This window comes from Suricata suricatta, chromosome 7 (genome assembly GCF_006229205.1).
Source record: "Suricata suricatta isolate VVHF042 chromosome 7, meerkat_22Aug2017_6uvM2_HiC, whole genome shotgun sequence".
Taxonomy (NCBI): Eukaryota; Metazoa; Chordata; class Mammalia; order Carnivora; family Herpestidae; genus Suricata; species Suricata suricatta.
The window spans coordinates 114,695,818-114,711,593 of record NC_043706.1 but is presented as its reverse complement, the minus strand read 5'-3'; positions in this window follow the sequence as shown (position 1 = coordinate 114,711,593).

The following is a 15,776-nucleotide window of genomic DNA, read 5'->3' as shown; positions in this document are numbered from 1 at the left end:
AAACATTTACCAAAACAGGCCTGTGATCTCTTTTTGCATTACCTGTGACTTGGAAAGTTTTTTATGTTTCTAAATGGTTGAAAAGAAAAGAAGAATCCCAAGAAGAATATTCTGTGATACATGAAAATCATCTGAAGTTCAAATCTTGGTCTCGATACCTAAAGCCTTATTGAACACGGCCACATTTACTTAAGTATTGTTGATAGCTGTTCCTATGTGATGGTGGGAAAGTTGGGTAGTTATGACACAGACTCTATGGCCAGAAACTGCAAATATTTACTGCTTCTTGGCCCTTTACAAAAAAAGTTTGTTTACTCCTGCTCTGAAGTATTAAATAAGTATAGATGTTAGTGTAAATTTCAAGCAATTTAGTGAGCAAACTGCCTGTGTCTATAATTCTTTCACAAAAAGAGAAACAGAATATCTTTATTTGCTTTGTATTTATTATATACCATCACACACACACACACACACACACACACACACACACACAATTACCTTGATTAACTTATGACCAAATGTGCTTAGACTAATACCCCCAAATAAGTGAAGATAATTTTTAAAAACATGATTAATATCCATTCACTGTAAGCTACCACATCACAAATTCTTTTGTTGGATTTGGTTATGCTCTAAAATTCCTGGGAGAAAGCATATTAGTTTTTATTTTCAAATTTTTCCTGGAGATCAACTAAGAACTACTTGTATGAATATAGTATCTGATAATTTCACCTGTGACCAACTTATTAGCTTGTCTTATAATGATTTCTCTTAAAATTAAACATTACAAGCAATGAATTTACTTTTTTTACAATGATGTGTACTACATACTGAGATCTGATTACTCTTTCGCTATGCATTTCTTTAACACATATGTATGTATTTTACAGTGGTTTTGATGTGCTTTTTAACTGTGATGTGTGTTTCCTCTGCATAAAACATTTGTAATATTCTTTTAATACAAACAACCCAATTCCAAGAAAGACCAATGCTCAAATATATGCTCCTTAATCTCTTTATACCTTGAGGAATTTGAATCATCTTGTCTATGGACATACCATCCTGAATGCGCCTGATCTCATCTGAATGGTCCAGAGAGCAATTTTTGATACTTCATCATTTAAAGATATTCTTTGTTATTAGCTTCATGATTATGATGTAACCACCCCCTCTCTCACTGTGGTAGCCTTTTTGCATGATGGTCCCCAGTGATTCCCACCCAGGCTCCATGGAGAAATTCTCCATGATTAACTGCTTGTTGCTATTGTATCCTATATTACATGTCATATAGTTTCTGAGCCTTGTCACATAAATATGAATTCATTGCTACTTGTACTATAACACATATCTGGGTTTTTTTTTTAGTTCTGCTTAAGTATTCTAATAATTTTACTTATTTTGTCTTTTAGTTTTTTATCTAAATAATGTATTTCAGGTCTTTATAGGCTGAATTATGTTCCCCCTCGAATTCATATATTGAACTCTGAATTCCATACCTCAGAATGTGATTGTATTTGAGGATAACCTCTTTTAAAAGAGATAAAATGATGTCATTAGGGTGGGCCCTAATCCAATAAAACTGGTATTCTTATAAGAAGAAAAGATTAGGACAGAGACATGCACAAAGTGGAAACTATGTGAAGACACAAAGGAAGGTGGAGCCAAGGAGAAAGGCCCTCAGAAGAAATCAACCTTATTGACAGTTCAATTTGGATTTCTGGCCTCCAGAATCTTTAGAAAATAAACGTTTGTTGTTTAAACTAATCTGTGGTACTTTATTATGGCAGCCCTAGCAAACTAATACAAATTCCAATCCCCTCTCCTCTCCAATTCCATTGTAAATAGAAGCTTAAACAGAATGGTTACCTGGTTGAGAACATCCAGCTAACCTCATTCCCTTATACTCAACTAGGAACTCTTAGAGAAAAATTGTTGATGAACTGATACTGAAACCATCAGATCATCTGGATGTTCGAAAACCAGAAAGTCACACTGATGAAATCATGGAATTAATCTGTCCTTAAATATTCTTTACAGTAACAGAGGAATCTGTTGATACAACTTAGTGAAACAAAGAACACAGTTTAAGTCAAAAACATCTTTCAACCGCAAGACTATCCACATAGCCCTGAAATCAGCCCCACACTATACAAAGCATGCCTTTCTTGGGTGCCTGGGTGGCTCAAGTGGTTGGGTGTCTTCTGCTAAGGTCAGGATCTCATGGTTCATGGGTTTGAGCCCAGGGTCGGGCTCTGTACTGACAGTTCAGAGCCTGGAGTCTGCTTCAGATTCTGTGTCTCCCTCTCTCTCAGCCCCTCCCCCACTTGTTGGCACTCTTTGGAAAATAAACAAACATTAAAAAATTAAACAAAGCAAAACAAAAAGCAAAGCATGCCCTCCTGCAAAGGAGAGCAGTGATCTACACCAGCAACATATCATTTTGAAATAAACATTTTTGCGATACATACTTTTCCAAAAAAAACTATACCATCCAGTAAATTTTGAGTAAAATTTATCTTATACTTTTGGGTGACTTAAAAGGGGCCCATTAGAAAATAAACCCCTATTTATTTAGGGACAGCAATCATCATGGCAAAACTCAATACTTCATACAATTTTGACTTGAAGAAAATTATTTTAACGGTCATAAGCTTAAAATATTAAAGCCTTCAATAAACCCTAAGTGCTTCTTTGCTACTCCAGTTTGACAAATATATTATGTATCCATTGTACCATAACAAATTACTGTCAATGTAACAGCTTAAAACCACAAACATGTATTATCTAACATAGTTTCTGGGAGTCAGGATCTGGGAATGGCTTAAATGGGTTTTCTGGCTTAAGATCTCAAAGTTGTAATGAACTTGCCCCTGGGTTACAATCATCTTAAATTCTGCTGAGGCTAAAGACTATGCTCCCAAGGTCACTCACATGGTTGTTGATGGGCCTCGGCTCCTTGCTGGAAGCTGGCTGTGGCCTTTGTTTCTTACACATGGGCTGCCTGGAAATTTTCATAGAAAGGCTGGAGTCTCCTAGAGGGAGTGATTAGATAGATAGACAGGTATATCTATCTATATCTATATCTACATCATCTATATCATCTATAACTATTTTTGTATATCTATGGGGAAAGGTGGAAGTTTCCATCTTTTATAGCCTAATTTTGGAAGTGACATCACTTCTGCCATATGCTATTAGTCACACAGACCAACAGTGGTACAATGTGGGAGAGAATCACACAAAGGTAAGAATATCAAGAGGCAAGGATCTTTGCAGGTGATCTGGGATGCTGGCTCTTAAGGTAAGTATATATTCATATTTATATGTATTTTCTATATAATTTTAAAACGGGATTTTTTTCCTTTTATTTTTGCTATATATGTAATATAACTTTCAAAATATACTCCAAATATTCATATCTGAAAAATATTGTACCAAAGAACTTTCTACAATTATTTTCTATACTAGAGATTAAATAATTTAATGATTTCTGCTCTGGGTAAAATTTAAATTGGTTGGATTAACTTATTTATGGTGACATCATCTTCTTCTGATATACACTTGTGACTTTTACATTCACTTCTTAGAAGTTTATTTCATAAAAGAATATACATTAAAAAGTAGCAAAATAAATAGCATAAGTTCCAAAATTATTAATTCATGAAATGACACTACTAGGAAAAAGGGTCTTAAGAACATCAACATATTAACTGTTTTTTTCTTTTTCAATCAGCAAGAATTTTTTTCTGATAATCTATAAAAATATAAAACAAATGGAAAATAACAGTTGAAGTGCTCTCAATATTAAAAGGAATATGGCAAAAATTAACTAGAAAGTCACTATCAATGTCAAAAGCTGCTCTGATATCTATCATGTGATTTTATACTGAAAATTAACCTTGCATTCCCTGCATTCCTCCAATTCTCTATTCTGGATGTTTTGGATGTATTCCCAATGAATTACCTTAATTTTTGTTTTTGTAATCACCAAGTCTTAGATTGAGAAAATACTTATATCCACTAGTAATGCTTAGGTAACATGCTGTCATAATCAAGAAGTTTAGTGTTTTAAGTACAAACAGTTTAACACCAAATTTCTTTCACTGTGCTATACTTTCTCTTTATTATGTGTAGTAGTCAGGGTAGGCTAGCTTATGGTGTAGTGTAGTAACAAGTAAAACCAAAAATCTCCTGGCTTAATAAGATGAAAATTTATTTCTCACTCAAAGTCTACTCCAGGGCAGCTAGCCTCCGTGTCAAAGCTCAGAACTTCAGGCTTTTTCATTATGTGTTGTTTCCGTATTACCAATGCTTCCATAATTTCTGGAGCATGATAAAAGAATGTGGAGAAATTGCACACTATGTTTTAAATGCTTTCATTTAGGGGCACCTGGGTGGCTCAGTCAGTTGGGTGACTGACTCTGGTCAGGTCATGATCTCATGGTTCATGAGTTTGAGCCCCACATTGAGCTCTGTGCTGTCAGTGGGGCGCCCACTTTGGACCTTCTGTCCCCCCCCCCCCCACAGTCTCTGCCCCTCCTCCACTCATGTGTGCTTTTTCTCTCTCAAAAATGCATAATCATTAAAAAAATGCTTTCATCTAGTGATACTTGTCATTTCCATTTGTATTTTATTGGCCAAAGCAAGTTCTATGGACTTGTCAAATTTAAATGCATGAGAAGTACAATTTCCCTGTATGTCCAGGAAAGGGAAGGGATTCATAAATATTGACTAGCACTAGTAATGCCTATCACTTAACATAAGTTTTCAAAGGCATGCATCTTACATTCTTTTTCCACTTTAACATACATAAATCACCCAATAAATGTCTGCCATGAGTCACCAGTGCTGCTATTTATCACTTTAAATTTTTTTAATGTTTTTATTTATTTTTGAGAGAGAGAGAGAGGGAACATGAGCAAGGAAGGGTCAGAGAGAGGGGGAGACACAGAATCTGAAGACAGGCTCCAGGCTCTGAGCTAGCTGTCAGCAGAGCCCGACACGGGGCTCCAACCGTGAGATCATGACCTGAGCCAAAGTCAGACACTTAACTGACTGAGCCACCCAGGCGCCCCATGATGCTTTTATTCTACAACATATAGTGAGGCTATAATCCTTGCCACCTACCTCGTACTTCATTGTCAGCCCCATGTGCCTGTCAACTGCAAGCCAAGATGACCACTTTCTTCAAACAGTACTTGCCCTTTCCGTTAACCTGAAGGCAACTTCACTTGTATCTTCTTCCCCAGAGTCTGTAAAGGCATCAGTAATGCTTTTACAGTATGTCTTACATATAATGTTTCACAATGTAATGTCTTACATATAATGTTTCTTACTTTACAAAACATTTTCAGATACATTTTCTGTTATTTCACAAAATAGATACTTTTTTCTCCATTTTTTATGTTAGAGAGCACAGTGTTGTTTTCTACTCTTCTTACTTACGCATATCAGATCCTCAAACTAGAATCTTTTAACTTTATGTCCAATGCTTTTTCTAGTATTCCTGGTTACTAATGGTTTCTTATACAACCCCACTGTACTGTGGCTTTATGAAAGACTCGGTGTTAATCTTGTTGTTTGAGATGCTGGACACTGATTATCTGCTTACTGATTTTTTTTTTTAGAATATTAAAAAATTTTAATGTTTACTTATTTTTTGAGAGACAAAGACAGAGAGAGACAGAGCAGGAGAGGGGCAGAGAGAGAAGGTGAGAGAGAATCCCAAGCAGGTTCCATCCTGTAAGCACAGAGCCTGATGTGGGCTCGAACTCACGAATTGTGAAATCATGGCCTGAGCCGAAATCAACAGTTGGACACCTAACCAACCGAGCCCCCCAGGCTTTCCTTAGTGATTATCAAAGGCAGATTTTAATTTCATCCTTACCTTTACAGGAAAGATACGCCACATTCTACATAGTCTTATAGCTTTAATAGCCACAGACTTTGACAGAATGCAGGACGAGGGCTAAGGTGAAAGTACATGATTAATATTAAAGCATATGTATATCCTGGAGCAAAGATTGAACTCAATTGGTCACATTTGTTGACATGGCATGGAGAGTAAAAATTTGCCCTGGAAAATTGGGAGAAGATTTTCAAAATAAAGAGTGGGAATTTTTCAGTCTTGAGAGGTAAGTTTAGAAGTATCAGTGACTATGTGTTAACAGAAGAGTGAGCTCCTTTAATCTTTTATTTTGAAATTAGTTCCATATGGTGGTCTAGCCACAGAAATACGGCTAGAACTCTTATCAGTGTTAGTAGCTATTTAGCTATCAGTATCTTCTAGAAACTTTGAACTCCTGCCAAGGCAAACAAGGCCCACCTGTCAGTATGGTGGTAGATTACCTAATAAAAAGTTAATGTTTGGGCAATGTGCTTTGTAGACATGCTGATTGGATAAACTTTGAATAGAGTTATGAAAATATTAGTATCACAAAATAGTCTTTTAACAGATTATGATGTTGATTTAACTGAAATTCATTGTGAACCAGCTGATTTTTTTCTTTCCATCCATGGTAAAATTTCATCTTGCTCTATCAAAGATAATTACTGAGGGTTTATTTGCTGTTGCAATATGAGTAAAAAGGGATTGAAAAGCCTGCCATTGTGTACTTAGTTATAGGAAAGTAGCTGCTGTAGGGGTAGATTATAAAAACACAATGGCCAAAAATAAAATCTGAAAGCCTGAAATTATTCCTTAGGTACATATATAAGTTAATTTTAACTGAAATAAAGATGTGACAGTTATCTTCAGAGACTTGATAAAAATATACTATAATGATGTTAGTTATTAAGACAATTACCAGTACTATTTTGAAAATGTTCTGGTATTACTATTTAGTTTGTTATAATTTCATCTTGCTTAGCTTGTAACTAATGAGATTCTCTGCCCACCTATCCATAGATAGATGTTAGCTGAAATTTTCGTTAATGTAGTAATTATCTCGGTTTTTCCCTGTCCAGCTATTTGGAGAATATTGGGAATAAACTAGAGATTTTATGTAGTGCTGATCACCCAGTGACTGGTCCAGGCTCAGTAAGTTCTTCCTCCTCCCCTTTCTCTTCTCTTCTCCCCCCTTTTTTTTTTCCTCCTCTTCCCATGTTTCCTCTTCTTCCTTCTCTTCCTCCTTCACCATTGCTCTTTCGCCTCCTCTTCATCCTTATTATTCCTCCTTATTACTACTGACATGAACCAAGCATCGGCTGTGTCCACACGAGCAGTATGTTCAGGTTTTGTCTTCACGATCCTAAAACGTGAGAGAAGGTTCTGAGCAGCACCCTACGGGGAATTCACTATTGTAAATTGCTGCCCTAGTTTATTCCTCCTCGCCCCTCCCATGGGGAAAACAAACAAACAAAAAAGGTAAAAGAGATGAAGTTACTTTATAGCGGGTCACTCCATTCTGGGGCCCTGAGGAGTAGAGACCTGGTATAAAAACCCAAAGGCTGCCTTCTATAGGCAGTGAAGATAATATCTGGATCAGAGATTCAAATTCAATTAGAAATTAGAATTCAAGGTGACATGTCTTAGGATAGGTTCAAAAAGAGAAAATAGCCTTCCTAAAATAGATAAGCTGAATGCCACTTACATTCCATTCTTCTATTTGTGGTGGCCAAAGAATAGATATACAGATAATCCTCTAAAGCTCACAAAAATATTCTGGGTTGATGGCATCAGGATCATTTTATTTATCAGTCAACCTATTTTCTGAAAGGGGTTTTGAGAGATTTATGAGACTTGCTAGCATTTGGTCTGTCCACGTGCTCTGAACTGAGCCTAGTTTTTTAAGCATCATTTTGTTGTTTAGCCTCCATACTATTCTTAGTTTCCAGAACTATTACTTGCTGCATTTCTAAATTCCAGGAGTTGTGTAGGCCCTTAAGAGATAAATGCTTCAGGGGCACCTGGATCACTCAGTAAGTTAAACATCAGACTTTGGCTTGTGTCATGATCTCCCAGTTCAAGACGCAGTTTATGAGTTCCAGCCCCAAATGGGGCTCTGTGCTGACAGCCCAGAGTCTAGAGCCTGCTTTGTATTCTGTGTCTCCCTCTCTCTGTCCTTCTTCCACTTACATTCTGTCTCTCTCTTACTCTCTCAAAAATAAACATTAAAAAAAGATATAAATAATTCAGATATGCTAAGATATCTAGTAATATTCAGCTCTAATGTAGAGACCTGCATGAAATTTTCTGTAGAGTCACTTGCCTCAGTAGCTACTGGATTCCATGCCCTTGGATGGCTTCATGACTTTGCAAGTCTAGTGAAAAGTACCATTGTCATATCCTGTACTTATACATTGCCTGCAAATAACAAATTGATAGATTGTACCAAGTTGCCTTTTTTTTTCTTTTTTTTGAGGGGAGAGGGTTCTATTGCCTCTCTGGTTCTCTATACTATAAGCCCTAAAATTCAGTTATCTCAGCGTTGCCAGAAATGATCAGGCTCTGGGAACTGAGCCACTTTAACTAAGCTCATCAAAGACAATGTATAAATCAGAGTGTGTCTAGTTGTCTGTACACTGGGAGAAATAAAATGGCAGCAGAGAAAAATGGAACTTCAGAGTTGGACCTCCTTTGATTTCTGGCTTTGCAACTTGCTGTTGTGACACCAAATTCCTTAGCTGCCTTGAGCACCTGTCTCTCTCAAGGTGGTAGACCAGTGCAGTGTCTCGCATCCAGGAAGCACTCCATAAGTGATTGATTGCTAATTCCCAAACCAGTTGGATACTCACTTCAGAACAGCAGCATCTTTCATGCTATAAAGCTTGCTTGGGTAACCCAAATACAGTTGACCTTTGAACAACACAAGTTTGAACTGTGTGGGTCCACTTATACTCATATATATCTTTTTATAAATACAGTATAGAACTGTAAAAATATTTTCCCTTCTTTATGATTTTCTTAGTCACATTTTCTTTTCTCTAGCTTATTTTGAGAATACTATAATACATGTAACATGCAAAATATATATATGTTAATTGTGTTATCGATAAGGCTTGCAGTCAACATAGGCTATTAATAGTTAAGTTTCAGGGTGCCTGGGTGGCTCAACCAGATGGGCATCCAGCTTCGGCTCAGGTCATGATCTCACTGTTCGTGGGTTCGAGCCCCATGTTGGGCTCTGTGCTAACAGCTAGCTCAGAGCCTGGAGTCTGCTTCAGATTCTGTGTCTCCCTCTCTCTCTGACCCTCCCCTGCTCCTGCTGTCTCTCTGTCTCTCAAAAATAAATAAAAGACATTAAAAAATTTTCTTTTTAAAATAAAAAAATAAAAAAATAGTTAAGTTTCTGGAGAATCAAGTTATACACAGATTTTCAACTGTATAGGGGGGTTAGTAACTCTAACCTCTGCATTGTTCGAGAGTTAACTGTAACACACATAGGTCTGCTTGCTAAAAATCCATAAAAATTTTAGTAAAGGATACTTATATTCGTGTGGAATACTTTTCAGAGGCCATGACAGTTTGCTGGATCAGTTTTCTTTCACAGTAGAAGTAGTGCTGCCTACCTGAGCTTATGCATGTCTCATGTAAGGAAAGGCTTAGTCCTAGACGATGCCAGGACTATGGCTTCAGGGACTTGAGGCCACATGCTTTATACCAAGATCTTTGTCCCACCTGCCCCAAATTCCAAAAGTTGAGATATTCTTTTATGCATTGAAGACCTGGTTTAAGTCCTTCCAATGGAAGCTTCTCTGGGCATGGCCATGTTTGTTTTGCTGTTGCAAAGTTTGGGTCATTGACGACCCTTCACTGAAAAGATGGGCTCTAAAATGGAAAAAAGTGGGAGGGCATCTGAGAATAACAAAAGACATCAGAAAAAAATCTTTGCTACATTTATATGGTAAAAAAACTTAGGGGTGCTTAGGAAAGGGCAAGTCTCCCCGTTTCAGAGATTCTCCTTAAATCTAAGACATTTCTAGAATAGTTTCCAAGTAATAACTAATCAAAGAGGTTTATATTACAGTTTCTTGCTGTAACAACACTGCTTTCTTTTTATGTTGGTGGAAAACAACCCCAAATATAAAACTCAAATGGAGTTTTAAAGTCTTTCCTTTTCCTTATTTCTGCCTCAATAGACTGATTTCTCTCCTACTGCAAGTGACATTTCTACCCTCGTTATCTTCTGTATTGTTAGCAGAATGGAGAAAAGGATCTTACTGGTAAAATGGTTTTGAATTCCCATTATTTTGCTTTGATTGATGATATGAAACCCTGTAATATCTCTTCTATAGTCTATATCAGGAGTCAGTAACTGTTTCCTATAAATAGTTTTATTGGACAGCGATACACTCATTCATTGATGTATTGTCTATGACTACTTGCGTCTTACAATGTCAGAATTGAATAGTTGCCACATACCTATGGCCTTCAAAGCTTAAGGCATTTACTATCTAGCTCTTTACAGAAGCAATTTACTGATTCCTCACCTACACGATGAGGAAAACCTCCATGAATCTAAAAGCAGACACTTTACTCCTTGCTTATGTATTTCATGACTTACCATCTTTTCTAAGAATTTGATTTATTTGTGGTGCTAGTTGGCCATTGTACTCATCTTTTTCCATCATATTGGAAAAGAGTACTTATGCCAACTATATTCTACCTCAATGAAAAAAGAAATATTAGCTTCATATGACTTTGGAAAAGCTACTTGAATTCTCCCAAACTCATCATAAACTGTAAAGTGGGAATAATGAGATCCACTCCATTTGGTTATTGTGAGGGTTAAGTGAAAATATTACTTTAGCACTTAGCATAATTCCATTCATAATAAGTGCTCAATGAGTATTATTTACATATAACAGAAATAACTTTAAAAATATATTTTGAAAATCTCATAACATACCCACAGAAACATACCATTTATAAAAATGATACTAGTTATTCTTAATACAAAGATACCTCAGTTTTGTTCTTTGCAAATAAAACAAGAGGGATAAAGCTATTCATTAACTTGGAATTCACTTGGAATTTGCTAATTTCTGTTTTTTAAATGTGTGTGTGTATGTGTGTATGTGTGTTACAAGAAGGAATTAGAAACTACCTTGAATGCCTGCAGCACACAGTCAAAACACTTCTGTTAATTACAAAAAGGTTGCTGGGGTAAGATAATAAAAATGTATTGCAGATTGTTACTGAGTAAAAGATTTTAATTGTCCACTATGAGATTATTTTATTGACTAAATAAGAAGGTTTTGCCTATTTCCTTATTTTATTTTATTTTTTTAAATAGTTTACTACCAAGTTGGTTTCCATATGACACCCAGTGCCCTTGCCTGTTTGTGAAGTACTCTGAGATCTTTCCAGATTAAGCTTATACGTGACCTCCTGCAGGCAATCTATCCTAGCTACCATGAGTGGGTTCCCGATCTCTCCTACGTGCTCCCATAACTCAACCTTTCTGTTTTTACTCAGCGCTTTCATAGATATTGTACTTTATCTGTTTGCATGTCTAACTCACCATTAGCTACGTATTCCTGGAAGGAAGAATCATAATTATATTTTATCCCACATGCTTACCACCCAGTGATTGTCAGTGAAATAAATGTTCAGCTTAAAAGAAAGAATATGAAATACATAAAATGAAGACTTTTCAGTGAAGTTCTGTAATTAAGACAAGTAAAACATGTGAATTCCATATTTATGTAACACTTTGATTTTGAAACCTTTAAAAAAGAAGAACTAACTCAATTAGTAATTTATCATTATTCAACCAACAAATATTTACTGAGCAAATGATTTGCAGGCACTATTTTAGGTGATAGGGAGACAGTAATGAACAAAGCAGATAAGATCTCTGATTTCCTAGAGCATCATAAACTCCAATACATGAAACATTGTGTTTTTTTGCAAAGAAAACTCACTCACAAAATGACAGGTGTATGTGAGATTCAAGCAAACACCGAACTCATGTTTGAAAAGATGAATGATATTTTCTATCCACTGTTGTCAGAAGTGAACTTGGATGTTATTTCTTGAACCAACCTTTAATATCTAGAAATTTCTGAAGCAGGAGTTATAATCACCTAGTAAAATGTCAACTTCACTTAAGTAAACCATAATTTTCATTTTATGCTTTTTCTGTGTTTGCGATCTCAGTTTTTGTTAGTGGCTGTTTAGATCACAGGTGGTCCATCGTGTGGGATCAGTGTTTCTCTGTGTTGGTGTTTCTGCAAGGTGGGGAAAGGGGTGATAGACCTCAGTGGCTTCATTCACAAAAACCACACTGTAATTTATTGGCATGACAATGGGCTTACCTGGGGCATGGAAGGGCATGGAGGACATTGATAAATGTAGAGTTCTCCTAATGACAAAGCTTAGAACTGGCACACTTGTATTTCTGTCCGTATTCTTCTGGCTGAAACAAGTAAAGTGGCAAAGCTCAAGTTCTAAGGACAGGGTAGTAGCTTCCATTCTCAAAGAAGAAAAGACACAGGTGTAGATGCCAGGAGAGTGAAGAACTGGGACCAATAATACCCGATCACAATGATCCTACGATTTGCTGTGGCTGAGGAACAAATAGAAATGGATGAGAAATTGTACTTGTTAAGATAGTCCTTTTGCTGTATTGAAGGGTCTGGCTCCATGTGCAAGAGAGTCATTTTGCAAGTTTTATATAGAGGAATTAAAAAATTGATGGACCAAACATATTTGACGACCATCCTTCAAAACCAGTGTTTCTGTAATTGTGATTAGTAACATTATCGGGATATAAGTCCCACTAATTAACAGTAACAAAAAAAGAAATAAAATAGAAAATATCAGAGTGGGTTGAGTGAAGTAAGCATGTTCCTTAATGAAAATGTTTGCTTCTGTTTATGGATGTATACCTACATGTGTAGTGAGTCATGATATAAAATATATTTCTGGGGCATCTGGGTGGCTCGGTGGGTTGAGCCTCTCACTTCGGCTCAGGTTATGATCTCGTGGTTTGTGGGTTTGAGCCCCGCGTCAGGCTCTGTGCTGACAGCTAGCTCAGAGCCTGGAGTCTGTCTTTAGATTCTGTGTCTTCCCCTCTCTCTGACCTTCCCTTGCTCACGCTGTCTCTTTCTCTCTCAAAAATAAATAAAACATTTAAAAAATTGCTCTAAATATATTTCTTCCTATTATGGTTAAAACAAAGTTTGGGAAAGCCGTTGTTTTAACTTATTTTCTATCTGTAAGATGTTATTGGGTTTAAGTACATTCTAATTTTTCAAAATAGTCCTTCGGCAGGTGTGTTATCTGTTTTGAAATTGAACTGGTGTTTTAGTGCCAGTTCTTTCCTTTGTAAAGATGTCTCCTACAGGAGTACTTTCCTTTCAAATCAATCAACAATTAAGGCAGTTGTAATAGATCCGTGTTTTTATATATATGCTGGTAACACCCATGACTGTGGTTACTGGTGGCCCATGTTTGAGATTATTTTAAACGTAATGGTAATATTTACCTTCTCTAGTTAGCTTGCTCACTGCTAGCTTCCTGATGCTGGTTTAGAACAAAAGCACCTCCCAGTTATATGTATCAATAATATACTGTTACCTTGCTTCAGAAAGATTTATTATCAGCTTATCTTTTCCAGATTTTAATATTTGCGTCATCTGTCTATGTGCACTGTGGCCTATGGTAGCGCAGCAGTGACTCCAGCCAGCAGCTGCTCAGGGGACACACGTGAAGGGGGCCTCCTCCCAAAGGCAGTGTTACTGCAGCGAGCCCGTCCACTCCGGTCACTCTTACCTGAGAAGGTAGGTCTGAATGCTCGCGGGGACTAGCCTGGGGGCCTAGGTCATCTTTTGTTCTTCTTTTTGTAAATATTTATTTTTGAGAGAGAGACAGAGAGAGAGGGAGACAGAGAGAGAGGGAGGGGGAGAGAGAGAGAGAGAGAGCAAGAACATAAGCAGAGATGGGGCAGAAAGAAAGGGAGACGCAGAACCGGAAGCAGGCTCCAGGGTCCGAGCTGTCAGTACAGAGCCCTACGCAGGGCTCGAACCCACAGTGAAATCATGACCTGAGCCGAAGTCGAATGCCTAACTGACTGAGCCACTTAGGCTCCCCCTAGGTAATTTTTTACTGAGAAAATATTGACGGCCATGAAAGTTATCAACGGTTTGGTACTTACTCATACATTAAAATTTAGGATTATTTAATAAAAAGTTAACAAGGTTTCTTTAATTTAGTTTTTTAAAAGCTGAGTTAGTAAGAGAAGCTAAAAAATAGCTATATATTTCTAAATAGTGTGACTGACACGTGCTTTTAAAATGTTTCACTTTTATGAAAAATTTACCTATGAAAACCTAGGAAAACTGAAAAGCTGAAACATGGTTTTTCTAAATCTCTGTTTCTTCTGTGTATGTTGGTTAGTGTTAGCATTATACAAATAATCCTCACAGTTTTTTATAGAGTTTTAAAATAAATCATAAGTTATTGTTACTGTATGCTCAATTAAGAAACTAAAATCTTATTTGCACAAATGTTATTTGGTGGGGGAAATCCTGGCCCTTTGCCAAATGACTTTACTCTTAAGTGTGTGTGTGTGTGTGTGTGTGTGTGTGTGTGTGTCTGCCTGTCTACTTACCATTTATTATGTTGATTAATTTAAGAAGTTTTTAGTTATAATGACCTAATCTGATACATATTATCTTATGCAAGTCTAAATAGCAGAAAAATTTTCCAATATACTTTGTTAACCTACTCATAATATTGCTGAAGATTGTTTTTTTCTCATATCTAGCAGTCTGTGTTGACCGATAAGCAAAAAATGGAATTTGCCATGCTTCCTGTTTCTTTATGATGGAAAAGATTGTTTCCAGTGCTTTCACCTTCTCAAGATCATGACTTAGATATTCAAAAAAATTGTTTCTCTTACCCCTTATTTCTTTCTCTCCTTTAAAATAAATGGTTTTCAAAAATACGTTTAGTATCTTAATAAGGAATACTGGATAAATTACAGAACTGCAAACATATTTTTGGAATAAAATTATTATCAAGTTCATTTCTAATTTTATTCTAAATTTATATAGAACAAAAACAGGATATGGGCTCATTCCAGAAATTTAGCAAAACTTTAATTTTAATATAAGACTAATATGAATAAATAACTCATATAAAGAATTATAGCGCAAGAAGCACAAATTGCATACTTTGTTAATAATTACTCAGAAAGAGGTTTTTTTTAATTTGGTTAAAGTTTTGTTTGAAGCAATTCATAGACAATACATTTGATTTTATTAAATACTTTTTTCTCATTATGAAAGTAAAACACTCTCATAGTAGAAAACTTGAAATATATAGAAATTATAGAGAAGAAAGTAAAACTTTTCTTTCACCACCTAGGAAAAATCTTTTGCTAAAATTCAGTAGTATTTCTGTTTTGCTGTTTAATATTTTTGTTTTTTATTTTATTTTGAGCTTCACTCTCACCATCTCTCAGAAAACTATAATGAGCATTTGGAGTATACCACTCCATATTTATTTTCTGGGCTTATACAAATATGTGGGTGTGTGTATGTGTCTCTGTGTCCCTAAGAGTAGTATTTTTGCAAATACTTGTTTTTCTTTACTTCACAAGATATCATTACCATCTTTCTATGTCTCCAAATCATTTAATTTAACATCTTATTGAACATCTGTCATATCTACTATTGTGTGTATGTCTACTAGAAGTTCAGACTAGTTTAGTTCTTACTTTTGTTGCTGTTACAAAAACTACTACTGGGTTGAACAACATGGGCATTTTAAATTTAAAAAATACTGCTAGAGAAACTTGCCAAATAAATGATTAGCTATACATCTT